The 13,969-nt window shown below is 40.0% G+C and overlaps 1 protein-coding gene and 1 non-coding gene across 3 annotated transcripts in view; one reads left to right on the top strand and one right to left on the bottom strand.

Moving 5' to 3' along the window:
* The window catches only part of MPPED2 (metallophosphoesterase domain containing 2), a 178,033-nt gene that overhangs the window by 63,061 nt on the left and 101,003 nt on the right, over positions 1–13,969 (top strand). The gene's annotated exons all lie outside the window — the stretch shown is intronic.
* Positions 1,544–1,654, bottom strand: LOC131760703 (U6 spliceosomal RNA). The gene has a single exon (XR_009336803.1). It is a non-coding gene; the product is annotated as a U6 spliceosomal RNA (small nuclear RNA).

The raw sequence follows: 13,969 nt of genomic DNA on the forward strand, positions 1-13,969 counted from the left end.
AAATTAGCCTATTTATACCTACATTTCCAAGTAATATTATAAGAAGAGTTGTATATTAACTGACAAGATGCCACGCTATGTGGGTGTTTTGTAAACACGTTTGTTAATCTCATTCAGTCCTCTGAGCAAACATACAAAGAAGTTATTCTTGATCTGAAGCTACAGATGCTGCATCTACCGTAACATAGATCCCCAAATTCTAAAAGGCAGCGTCTGTGTTGAGTCCTGCCTTCTCCCACGCATTCGGGGAGGGTGGGCCTCCAGGATCCTAGAGATTCATGGCAGTGGGGACTCAAGTGATGTTATCTTTCCTTCATTTCTCATTTTTACAGTATACTGTGAAAGACCAGAAAATATGTTTACCGTAGAGTGTTATCTAACATGTTTTTTTTTTGCTCTGAGAGATACTGCCTGGTATCTTAATTAATTTTAAAAATTGGTGAAATTCTTAATGAATGTCAAATAAATAAGTTTTGTTTGATGGAAGGCTCTTAGACTGCTGGCCAGAATGTGCCAGAGTGAGACCGTAACAGCTTGGATAACCTAGCTGACGGTACAGGAAACTCGCACACTCAGATTTTCTGTGTGTTTCTGGGATGACCAAGTTAGTCCTGGTGGAAACTTGAAGGCACAATCCAGAGCTATCGATGGAAACATTCCTCCAAAGACAGCTGGTTAGTAGCATTCATAATTTAGCCTAAAAGCGGGGGGGGGGGGGGGGGAATTCATTTTGAAACTCAGATTCCTACACTTGGTTTTGTTTTTGTTTATTCTTGTTGTTTTTCTATTTTATTACTTGGGGAAGGAAATGGGAGTAGTTTTGCATTTTCACTTAAAATTTTTTTCAATCTTTCCAATATGGTTGTTCCTGATCAGGACTGCTGCTTGTCCATAAAATGCTTTTGTACGAAGTGTGAAGAGGTATCTTCTGAACCTGGTGGGTACGTGCTTGTTGAAAAGCACACAGCTCCCACTCACCCCTTTGGCTGTTGCTCTTTTGCAGTCAACAGCCTTTGCAACCATATACAGCAACCTTCAATTAGTCTTCTATTTTGATTTGCCCCCCCAAATGAACATTCTCTTTGTTTGCTTTTTTTCACTTTTTATTACCTATCTTTGAATAAGGTTTTTAGACTCAAGTTTACTTGTTTGTCACCTTGTAACCTTTTGATAATGTAATATATGCCATTTTTATGTACAGTATTTTGAAATGGAGGATTTAAGGCATTTGTTTTTAGCATTTGTAATAGTCCATAAAACATACATAATTGTAAAATATATATATAAAGTTCTTAATCAAAATATCTCTTTCTAATTTTGAAAACTAGAGGAGACTTTTATAATCTTCCAGATAAGAATTACACTGGGGAAAAACTTTTTTCTTTTTCATAAAGATGTTCTGTTTTTAATTTTTGAGGAACCAACATACTTTTCACAGCAGCTGCACCATTTTGCATCCCTACCAACCATGAGCAGGGTTTCTGATTTCTCCACATCCTCATCAACACTTGCTGTCTTGCTCTCTCTCTTTGTTTTTCTTTTTAAAAATATGGAACGCTTCACAAATTTGCGTGTCATCCTTGTGCAGGGGCCAGCCATGCTAATCTTCTCTGTATCGTTCCAATTTTAGTATATGTGCTGCCGAAGTGAGCACGACTTTTCTTTCTGATTACACTACCTGTACTTCCTAGTTCTTTTCACATTTGGAGTTTGCTTTAAAACCTATTTGGTTACATCCAAAATGAATAATTAAGCAGCTAACTATAACATGCATTATTGATCTATCAGATTTAGATGTTATCACAGAAGGTTTTATGTGCATTATGAAACTGAAATAAACTTTTTTCCTGGTATTTCTTAAATTCTCCTGGTGCTTCCTGAAATTTTCAGGAGCAGGAAAGAAAGAGCACATTTTTGTCTTCTAATTTCAACCTAAAGTTGTACATTAAACTGTGTTGTCTCCCGTCTTTCTGCCATTGATATGAATCTCACTTATTCTCTACTTTGTATTTTTCTCCTTTATTTGAAAATAAGGTTGGGAGATAAACTTTCCTATTTTGAGGAGACTAAACATGCCTGTGAGGACAGACATCTGATATAAAACATACAACTTCCAAAGCTTTGATTTCTCTATAAAATACTGAGAATGAGATTGTTAATTCTTATTACCTACAGACTCTGAATTATTTCACATTACACAGTCTTTTGTGATTCAGTGCCTGCCGTATATCAAAGACCTACGCATTTATTTCCCTTTATCACCTGCATTTGGAATTGATAGTCAAACAAAAGCCTGTGGTAATAGTCTTAGTGATAGTGGTGGTAGTCCTAGTGATTGGACTAGTGTTACTAGTAGGAACGGTGGATGGGTTAGCTGTACTTTGTGAGGTCCTTGGGGGTTTAAGAAACAAAACTGATAGTTGCATAGTTTCATATTCTTCATTTTATGAATCCTTCCTTCACAGAAAGCCTGGATTTAGAAAGCAATGTAACAAAGCCTAAAAATGACTTATATTGAGTTGACAAATGAATCTCTAAACTTGAATATGTAGCACTGTGAAAGCGAGGAAACTTGAAACCTATATCTTCAGATATAGGTTTTGAGTCTGGATGTTTTGTTCTTTGAAAAGGCCGCGTGAGGGTTAGGGGTGGGGAAGGGTGTGATTTCCACCTTCACAGCTGTTTGCATGTGCAATTCCTACTCCAGCTAAAGCCCTCTTGTCCAGTGTGACGGGGACTGGAAAGTGTGCAATTAATCAAAAAGTCAGCTAGAGCGGGAAACTATAACTGTGATAAGCATGTAGCTAAATATTTTTCTTTTAACTTGAAACATACAGATGTTCATGTTTTGGCCAGTCTTCTGATCTCTAGCTTCCGTGTCTGAAGGCCTTTCTTTGAATATAGACATTGTGATTTGGAAACTGCACTATTATTCTTGGGTAAATCACACATAGAGTTTATCACCTTTCTCTAAAATGTATCATATTTATCACATTTCCACTTTCGTTTATTTATTGGCGAGTAGGAACGAAAACTTACTTGCAAAACAATCTGAGTGCAGAATAGTTCTAGATTATTATGATTCTTTTCCCCTCACTTTTTAAAGTGGTGTCACATACCCTCATGCAACAGTGAACTTATACAGTCTTTTAATGTTCATATCTAGTCATTTTAAGTCTCCTGGAAGTATTTTATACATGGCTTTAATAAGGTCAGTTTGGAAACGCGTTTCTCATGACAGGACAAAGAAGGATCATGAAATTTGTTAAGGTGGTTCCTGCCATCCCCTTTTAGATGATTAGATGATTATGGTAAAAAGTACAGCCGGCATACACTAGTTTGGGGATAAAGGCACGTAACTCTGGGATGCCGTATGTTGGAGCAGAAGTGCACAGAGGTCACCAGGGATAATTGTGACTGTTATTAGTCAGTACACTGTGGGCAGCAGCCAGTGTGTGTCTCAGAGAGACTAGAGAGTGTCAGTTAAAAGAGTCTAGGATTTCTGGAAAGATCTAAAACAGAAACTATGTGCGGTTTCTGTCAGTTGTTTTGTAGCTCATGACTTGCCATATGCTCTTTCAGTAGTCCTCAGATGTAAGTTTTTATTCTTATGGACGGTCTCTTTGCTTGCCTTGCAAATGTTAAAAAAAAGGAAAAGGTCATTGAGAATTCCCTGGTTGTCCAGTGGTTAGGACTGCACGCTCTCAGTGTCGAGGGCTTGGGTTCAATCCCTGGTCGGGGAACTAAGATCCCGCAAGGCGCGCGGCACGGCCAAACAAAAAAGGTCACAGACGGGAATAAAACACAGACCTACTAGAGCATGGACTTGAGGATATGGGGAGGGGGAAGGGTAAGCTGTGACGAGGTGAGAGAGTGGCAGGGACATATACACACTACCAAATGTAAATTAGATAGCTAGTGGGAAGCTGCCACGTAGCACAGGGAGATCACCACTGCGCTTTGTGACCACCTAGAGGGGTGGGACAGGGAGGGTGGGAGGGAGGGAGACGCAAGAGGGAAGAGATATGGGAACATATGTATACGTATAACTGATTCACTTTGTTGTAAAGGAGAAACTAACACACTATTGTAAAACAGTTATACTCAAATAAAGATGTTAAAAAAAAAAAAATAAAAATTTTTTTAAAAGACCAAAAAAGGTCACAGGTACAGCTTAGTGATACGGAGCATGCATGTGTTCACAAGTCAGTGTATCTGGGTGTGTCTTTCATTTTTACTATACATAAGCCACAATGCATTACAGAGTAAGATTCCATAGTCTGAGGTGTCTGAAAAGAACTCGAGTTTTAAGAAGGGTCCAGTCTCCTGAAAGTATTTTATACATGGTTTTAATAAGGTCAGTTTGGAAACTCGTCTCTCATGACAGGACAGAGAAGGATCAAGAAACTTGTTAAAGTGATTCCTGCCATCCTCTCTTAGTTTACTTTGTCGGGATTAGAGCAGGTGAAGTCTGAAGTTGTCCATGCTTATAGAACATGCTCTTTCCCCTTACACTGGCACCCTGCTCCATCACCTAAAGAGTGAGAGAGACACACCAAATGAGCAAGAACTCAGCCACACAGGCAGGCTCATCCTTCAGAAAAGTTTGTACTACTTCTCGACTTGGGTAGTTCAGAGTTTCTGAAGTGTGCTTGCTTCATCAAATATTCAGTATGCAGGATTCTGCACATTCTTTTAAAAAATTTAACAAAGCTCCTCAATAGTGTCGGTTTTAAAAATCTCTTCTACCATATGTGTATGTTTGAATCCATCCTTTTTTAAAATGTGCGCTTCTGGTATTAAGAAAATAGGCCCGGTGTTCATAATACTGTTTGTGTATATTCTGGTGTCAAATATAGATGCACACCAACTAACAATAGCTGTAAAAATGAAATCTTGCACAAGCTGTGCCCTGCCTTCGCAGTCAGCAGGAACAATGCTTTTGGGCTTAGAGAGAGGCTTTATCACCGAGGAGGTGTGTGTAGGAGTCTGTTAGCTCAAGAAGTGGGGAGGGGGAGGTTCTACAAATTTTAGTATAATGCATAATGTAGAAAGAAATTTTATCCCATCATAAAGATTAGCAGGCTGTGTAATTCAATTTAAAATTGGTCGGCGTGTCCTGACCATTATAATAGCCTTTCTTTTTTTTTGTTTTATCACCATTCCATTATTTTAGGTTGTACACCAATGTAGAATGGAGCATACAGCTGAACCATAGAAAGTCTCTTTCTGTGGTTCCACCCATTGGAGAAATTGTTGGTGAATGCAAGAGATTATCTTAAAATGAGTTAAGAAAATGCTTGCTCAATTGAATGCCTCCTTGTTTTCTTTCTTACTTTTTTTTTTTTTTTTTAACATAAAATGAATTTCTTCTGGGCAAGCAACCATTGAGAGTGAAATTCTTTTAAAAGCAATTGCTGGACACGGCTTGGTTCTCGAAACTCCAGCGTTAGCACTTATCTGCAGTATCATAGGCATTACTGTGCCATTGAAAACCAAGATGCAGTAGCTTATGTTAATGCAAGACTGACAGACCCACATCTGATGGCAATTACCCATACTGGGGGGTTAATAAATGTCCTTATAATTACTGTCTTTATTTTCTTTATTACAAGAAAAATGGGCAGCTTCCTACGCCGTACCTCCTGCTTCTTGCTCCAGTTTTGGTGACTTGCTAATTAACTGTTTTGCTTCCAGTGCTTCATGGGCTCTGCTGAGTTTAATATTCATGTTAGGGAAATGCTAAATTCTTTGGCCAAAGTAGTAGGAAAAAACTAAATTACATTCAGCAAACATTTATCCAAGTGCTCTTTATGAACAAGAAACGAGGAGCTATAATAATAATGAGACTTGGATGCACCAGAAGAGCGTATGGGAGATGAATACATAATGTTTTCACATCTTTTTTTTCTTCTAGTTGTGAAAGATCTTAATTTTTATCCATGTTCTTAGGGAATTTCAGCCCTGAAGCACTTTGTTAAGAAGGAACTTCATGCCACATCCAGACTCAATGGGAAAGACATCGTGATCAGTTAGCAATGTTTGCCATGTTGTAGGATGGGGGAGATGGTTACACACATACCATGTGTTTACAGGTCCTGGTTTAGTGTCATTCATCTTTTATCAAACTCATGCTCTCTGACCGTGATAGAGAGAAAATTGCCATAGTGAAAATGTATGCCTGCTTTATTTATTTATTTTTTTTTTTTTGCGGTATGCGGGCCTCTCACTGTTGTGGCCTCTCCCGTTGCGGAGCACAGGCTCCGGACGCGCAGGCTCGGCGGCCATGGCTCACGGGCCCAGCCGCTCCGCGGCATGAACCCGTGTCCCCTGCATCGACAAGCGGACTCCCAACCACTGCGCCACCAGGGGAGCCCAATGCCTGCTTTATTTTAACTCTCTGGCCAATCCAGACTTTCAAATATCTCTACTAGAAAGTTTCTGAAATGACTGTGACCTTGGCTTCGTGGGATTTTTAACTATCTTTCACATTATAGGCAGTTTCATGTCTGTTGCTAGAGGTTCTTGGTGTATCGTGGGGCAAGTTGGGGCCATTATGTGAATCAGGCAGTCAAGAAGAAAAAACACAAAACTGTTTGTGTTCTGTAGGATTTAGGAAGCAGATTAATTTTGGTTTATGATCCTAATCTGTAAAGAATCAAGGTTATCTAATCACTCTGATAGGAGTTAACTTTTGAGCTTTTTGCATACTTACTTAAAAAGGAGTTAATAGACCACCTCAGTTGATCCTATTATGTCCCCCAAATCTTGGGCAGCTCACTTTTCTCCAGTTCCCTATCTCCTAAAACTGACTGCTTATCCCAGGTAGGTGGTTAAAAATTCAGATTCCTGGAATCTAGCTCAGACATATTGAATCAGATTCTCTACTGGTGAGTCTGAATAATTGGAGTTTTAATGAACTCCTCCGTGGCTTTCCTGCCAATCCAGTGCCACCATTCTCACTTACGACAGTGTCCCATGGTCAAGTTCAGGGATACGTTCTGCAAACTCTCATCACCCTTAACAATAGGCCATTCTTTTCCATTGTGATCTCTGTTTAATTCAGTTACCTCATCTGTAAAAGGGGATAATAGTTCTCACTCCATAAGGTTGTTCTAAGGATTAAGTAGGTTAATGTATAAAGGTTTTTAGGGCAGAGCCCAACAGAGGGTAAGTGTTTTGTGTGTTAGTTCTAAGCCTTATAATGGTCATCATCATTTGATTTTGTTTACAGTTATCAGGATCCCTTTCTAGGCTGTTGTAAGGAGGAATAGAAGGTATACAAACAGTATTATTTGGGAGAAAGATTATTAATTAAACATGTGGACATATAAACATAGTGAGTTGCATCGGTTAGGAGGCTTTTGGCTGCAAGAAACAAAATAGCTTAAACAACAAGGGGCTTGTTATCTCATACAACAAGAAGGTTGGGAGTAAAGCATTTTTCGGGATCTGGTAGTTCAGGGATTCTTTCAGTCTTCCTTTCTCTGCTTCTCATATGCTATTAGTCTTGCTACTAAGGTTGGAGAGTAACTGTTGAAGAACCAGGCATAGAATGAAGGCAGGACAATGTTCAGAAGAAGAAGAGGAGGGCCATTTCCTCTTTGTATTATCTCCTTGTACAGGGGCTGACCCTTTCTCAGAAGCCCATCAGCAGATTGGCCCTCATGTCTCATTGGCTAGGACTGGGTGACATGCACCTTTTTAAACCAATCACTGGCAAGGGAAATAGAATTGCTGATTAGTCAAGATCCACTTGCCTGGGTCTTCCAAGAATAGGCCCTTCTTTCTTGAGCACATGGCTTTGGGGGTTGGGGGGGAGGCAAGGGGGATGAATATATGAAAAAATTGGAGGCTCTGCTATCTTGGAAGGCTGGGGTGAGGATTTGAATAGACCATCAACAGTGTCTGCTTCATGAGTCAAATAATGAGGGATCTTTGGATGGCACCTTGGAGAGAGTCACCTACTATTTTCCTAGAATAGAGTTCATTTAGTATGACTTACTGTAATTCAGGAGACAGCTGTCGTGGCATGGCAAGCTGGTGACTGAGACACCTTGTGTAACACTTAAAATGTCATGCTTATCACCTGTTTCCTATTTTCATCTTGAAATTTTTTACTTTTCTCTTTCCCTTTTCCTTTGATTCTTTTTCTCTTTTTTTTCTTCTGTTTCATCTCTTGCCCTTCGCATGGAACAGCTACCAGGCCCCATATATTAAACAGGATGATTGGCTTCTAGTCACCTACGTCTCTTTCCAGTAGAAATGATGTCCAGAGAGAAGATTCCTGTTATGCAGTCAGATTCCAAAACTTTGAGAGGCTCAACCCATAATCGTGTATTATGTTTGATGGCTGGCTGTTCAGAGTAGCTTAATCTTCTTTCTCTCTTACCCATCTAAACTTGACATGTCAAGATTCTTAACGATAGCACAGGGAGTATCCTTTGAATAATCCAGATGAATTAGTTGTCACCATCAGTTGGTCATCAAGAGATGGTAAGACCCTTGGTTGGAATCTACATCCACTGATATAGGGTAGCAAGGATGCCTGTTAAACCCTCAGTAAAAGAGACATGCACGGCAGTCAAAGCCTGGCAAAAGCAAAAATAAAAGCAAGAACAAACAGAAATGAATGATACCATTGTTCAGTTCTAGTGATTTTGAGCTCAGTTTCCTTTACAGGTGAATTAGCCTGAACCATGGGTAGACTGAGAACTTCCTCTGCCTCTGGACAAGAACGAAAGTAGGACAAGAGGCCTCCAATACCCCTCTTGCTAGGGTCATGTTGGCCACGGAGATCTTACCTAATTGCTAGAAGACGCAAACAAAAAGTGGAAGTGAGAAAAGAGAATATTTTTCCTTAAGATCATGGCCCACTCAGACCTAGAGAATCAGAGTCTCCCAGGAGGGAGCCTGGAATCTGATTTTTTTTTTTTTTTTTTTTAACTCCCTGCCTAATTCAGAACATCAGACAGGTTTAGAAGCCACTGGCCTAGAGTAACTATCTCAGACCTTATAATGATTAAAGGGTTTGCACAATCTGACTTCTAGGGCAGTGATGTTTCAGCCGTTGTTGCAAGGGGCTAGCAATGGGGGCCAAAGGGGCAGAACTCTACCTCTCGCCCCCCACCTTCAGGCTCTCTTCAACCACAGCAGACGCATTTTGACTCTTGTTCTTTAATTCAAGCTTCTTTATAAACTTTTCTTTGAACAAAGTTTTCCCTTCGCTCCACTTGCTCCACCACACAACAAACAAAAATGATCTGCTTCTGGACCAAGACACAGGCTGGTACGACTTCCTGTAAAGCCTTGTCCACGGCATCTTTGGAGAGCTGAGAGAAATCCTATTAAGGCCTTTAAGGTCTGAGTTTGCATGAATAGAACATGGAAAGTCAGTGGTGGCCAAGTAGAATGACCGTGGTGGGGGGCGGGGAGCAGAGCCCCTGTCAGGAGTCAGCCCTAGTCATCCCCTCCCCCAGGTCTCCTGCGGCTCAACGCCAGTCAGCACAGTCTTCGCGGGACAGTCTGTTACCTCCTGTTTGACATCCCTTCAGTTAAGCCATCATGCTATAGTAAACCTCAACTACCCAGAGCCCAGTTCCCTATAATAATGAGGAATTTTAAGATGACAAAGGTAAAGCCTAAGAAAATAAGCAAATACATCAGCTTTGTTGAACTGCTCCCAACCACCCCCAGACAGCAGCAATAACTAACTTGCAGGGTATGTGCACATCTAGCACCATCTTGTGCCTTTTTACCTCCTGCACGGCTGCTTCACCATCAGGCCCTTAGTATGCTTGTCTTCCCGGGGCAGGAAGTTGAATAAACACGTTTTAGAAATATGTTTGATCACAAAAGTAGGTTTAACAAAATATTCTCTAGTTAATTTTCTGCTAATTGACAATAGAAGATTGGTGTCCTCATGAAAATTGAGATCTTAAAGGAACCACCTGGTTGATAGACTCTTCTAAACATCGCGCGCACGCGTGCGTGTGTGCATGTGTAAGCCTGCATGATTGTGCTTCCTGCCTTCTTACATTATGTTACACATGATCGGGGAAGTCTATTTCTTATGTACCTTAACTTATTATTGAAAAAGTGCTGGGCAGACTGAAAATGTCCACTGATCTCCCTCAAAGACACCATCCTTGAATGCCATATCTCAGTAGATTTCCTCTGTTATTCTCTGTCATAGCACCTGCTAATACCCTTCCTAGCACTTACCATAATCTGAGTTATGTTAGTGGGTATTTACTGCTTTATCGTCTCTTATTGTCTCTTTATTGTCTCTTACTCCCAGCTGAGTTTAAGCTCCATAACAGCAGAGACCTTTTCTGTTTTGTGCATCATTACGTCAAGCACACTGCCTGTCATACACTAGGACCCCAGGAAATAGCTGTTGAATGTCATAGGGAGACTGATCATTCCATGGGCATTCGGGACCCTATTTCATTATCAGATCTCATTCTAACTTTGAGAGGGTCAGGGATCTAATGAGATTTAATGGGATCTAATAGGATATCTTTTCCCCGGGGCTGCTGGATTAGGAAATCAGGTTGTGACCCGACTTTGCAAGAGCTTTGAAATGATCCCAAAGGGAAAGGAAACCACAAAGTGGGTGAATTTAAGAATGTGGCATTTAAAGTGAAATGCCACACTACAGAGTTAAAAAGTGAGAAGAGGTGAACCCGAAGAATTGAAATCTGGCCAGACCTTCTTAGTAAGGAATCAACTTTACAGTCTTTGGATGGGTTTGAATAGCAATAGTTGTAGTTCTCTGTTGTGGGGAATTGTTAGACCCTGCAAAAATATCTTCTTTTCCTACTAGTGTATCTAATTTCCAGTTTCGGGCTAAAACACTCCAAAAGAATTCATCTTAAGAAAGTAGTCTTTTTCAAAAAATGTTGACTGCCATTTTCAGCATTTAAGAATCAATGATACTGCTTTTACCTCCCACTCGGAAGAGAATAATCCTAGTGACAAATGCTAGTATTTCAGAGACAGGCAGACACGAAATACCATGGTTGAGATGAGCCTATGCGTTATAAAAATATCAATCTAGAAAATCTTTTGCTCAGAGCCTTGAGAAATCATCTTGGTATTTTATATGAAAAAAGGGTGCTGAATTGGCTGAGAGTCAACAAATATAGCTCCTTAGCTACTGAAGGAAAAATATAAGTAAAAATGGCGATGTTGCTCTCATGGAAGATCTTTACTGTTGGGTTTCATGAAAGATGCTTCAGCAGTAGTGTCAGAGACAGAAGAAAAGTCTGGAAGGATAGTGGCTGGATTAATATTTTTTGATGTGGACCATTTTTAAAGTCTTTATTGAATTTGTTACAATGTTGCTTCTGTTTTATGTTTTGGTTTTTTGACCCTGAAGCATGTAGGATCTTAGCTTCCCAACCAGGGATCAAACCCACACCCCCTGCATTGGAAGGCAAAGTCTTAACCACTGGACCGCCAGGGGGGTCCCAAAGCTGTCATTTCTATTAAGTTACTCTCTGATTTAAGCTCACAGTTAAGGTGGCTAAACAGATGCCCTTATAGATCAAATGAAAGAAAATAGTCTTAAACTGTAAGAATAGAAGTTTTAAAAAGAACAGGAAAGAGTATCCCAACAATAAACTCTGAGCAGTCCTGAGTGTCCATGAGATACAAAGAAATTAGTGGCCATATGCCCCGGGGTTATTGGTTGGTCCTTGCAGGTAGTGGCAGATTGATTTTAGTCAGGATTCATGATTGTAGGCACCGTCTTCAGAAAAGCCTCTCCATTTTTCAGAACCTGAATTCCCTAATCTTTAAAGCAGATCATTTAAATGATCTCCAACTCAAAAACTCTGACCCTGCCATTGTATGATGTGGTAGAGAAGGAGAGGATTGGTCTGCAAAATAAGGAGTTTCACCTTGCACAAACTCACTGGGTGACCTGAGTTGTTTAACCTTGCTGGGTCTTAGTTTCTTGTTCCATGGAAGGAATGATTCTGATCTCAGAGGACTCGCCTAGGTTGGAATCTCAGCGAGCCTGGAATTAGAGGATAAGAGGTCAGGAGCACCCTGCTGCCTCTTGATTTTCTGTTGGAAGCAAAAGGAAAAAGCTGGCCCTCCAAGTATGTTAGCCTGGATTCTTTCATCTGACCCAGTGACTTGGGGGCCTGAGAAGATGCACACACATGTCCTGTTTGGCTTGGTCAGTAGACTCATTCGTGAAGAGTGGCCTCTGCAAAGCCAGCTGTCAAAACATCAGTGATTTGCCTGAGAGGCCTAGGAGTGAAAACATTCAGATGAAGGGATACAATGAAGAAGAAATACAGGCACCTTCCTCAAATAATGAATGGCTGTTGCATTAACTCCACTATTGATTATCTCCTCTGAGCTCCCTAATCCTGGGAACAAAGGCTGGAAAAAACTTTAAACGAATAGTGTTAATCATGCAACAATAGTAATTCCCTTCTCTTTTGAAATTGAAGCATTATTTGCGTGATGTGTATAGCTTATTCATTCATGTATTTGTCCATTTATTTGTTCACCCATTCAACAAATTTGAATCCTTCCTATGTGCAGACCAGTCTCTTTGCTTCCATCTGCCTTCCCCAACAAAAAGTCCCCTTATAACTATTTTTAAAATCAGATTTGGTTTCTCAATGACAAATGAATAGAATATCTTGTGATGGATATAACTGGTGCCATCTTAAGATAAAATAAAATTGGATTTGTAACACTTTAAGGCCATCTGGAGTCCAAAACTGAGATACTAGCTAACTCATATTCACATTATTCTTAACCAGGATAAAATTATTTCTTCATTCATTCATTTGATAAATAATTATTGAAGCCTGCTGGGAATGCAAAGAGGAATAGAATAGAGTCTGACCCTCCTGAAGTCCGTAGTCAAGTGGGAAAGAGAGCCCTGTAGACAGATTCTTCGTTCTATGAACTGCAAGCATTTGGCAAGCTCAGAGCCCAAAATACGAGTGGAGGAGTGACTAATGGGGGCCAGGTCACAAAGAGTTGTACACTTCACACAAGGAGTTCAGCTTTTTGTCTATAGGCAATAATAGGGAGTCTAGGAGGATTTTAACATGCATGATTGTGTAAGTGAACAGAGGAATATATGTGAATAGTTTTCTATTCTGATAAGATCACTTTAGCATTAGTGTGTAGGATGGATTAAGCCTTATAAGAAGGTATATTAGTTTGCTAGGGCTGTCAACAAGATACCACCCACTGGGTGTCTTAAAAAACAGAAATTTATTTTCTCACAGTCTGGAGGCTAGAAGTTTGATATCAAGGTGTCTGTCAGTTTACATTCCCCTGAAACCTCTCTCCTTGGCTTTCAGATGGCTGCCTTCTTGCTGTGTCCTGACATGGTTCTCTGTGTGTACACATTCCTGGTGTCTCTCTGTGTGCCCTTATTTATTTATTTTTTTCTTATAAAGACATCAGTCAGATTGGATTAGGACCTATCATATGGCCTCGTTTTAACTTAATTACCTCTTTAAAGACCCAATCTTCAAATACAGTCACATACTTGAAGTACTGGGGGAGATGGCTTCAACATAAGAATTTTAGGGGGACTCAATTCAGCCCATAAAAGTAGCAAACCAAAAGGTAGGGAAATCCATACCTTGTTAGAAGGCATGGATGTGTGTGATAAGGGACAGAAATGGACATGTATTTTAATGAACAATTTAAGGCTAAAGCAGTATGTATTCACTTGACTTCAAATGTTCAGGAATAGGGACCCTCATAGAACAAGACCACCTGTGCTTTTTTTTTTTTTTTTTTTTTTCCCATTTTACTGTCTTGTTGTGAACAGTGTTCCACAGACTGTATGTTCTCCAACTGTGGCCTGGTTATCTGGATTCCTTAAAAATTTTAATTGAATCATTTAAATGAGAGCTTTAAAAAACACCTTATACTTTAAGCATACTCCTTATGAGAAAACAGATTTAAGAAGTCACAATGC

Source organism: Kogia breviceps, chromosome 7 (genome assembly GCF_026419965.1).
Source record: "Kogia breviceps isolate mKogBre1 chromosome 7, mKogBre1 haplotype 1, whole genome shotgun sequence".
Classification (NCBI taxonomy): domain Eukaryota; kingdom Metazoa; phylum Chordata; class Mammalia; order Artiodactyla; family Physeteridae; genus Kogia; species Kogia breviceps.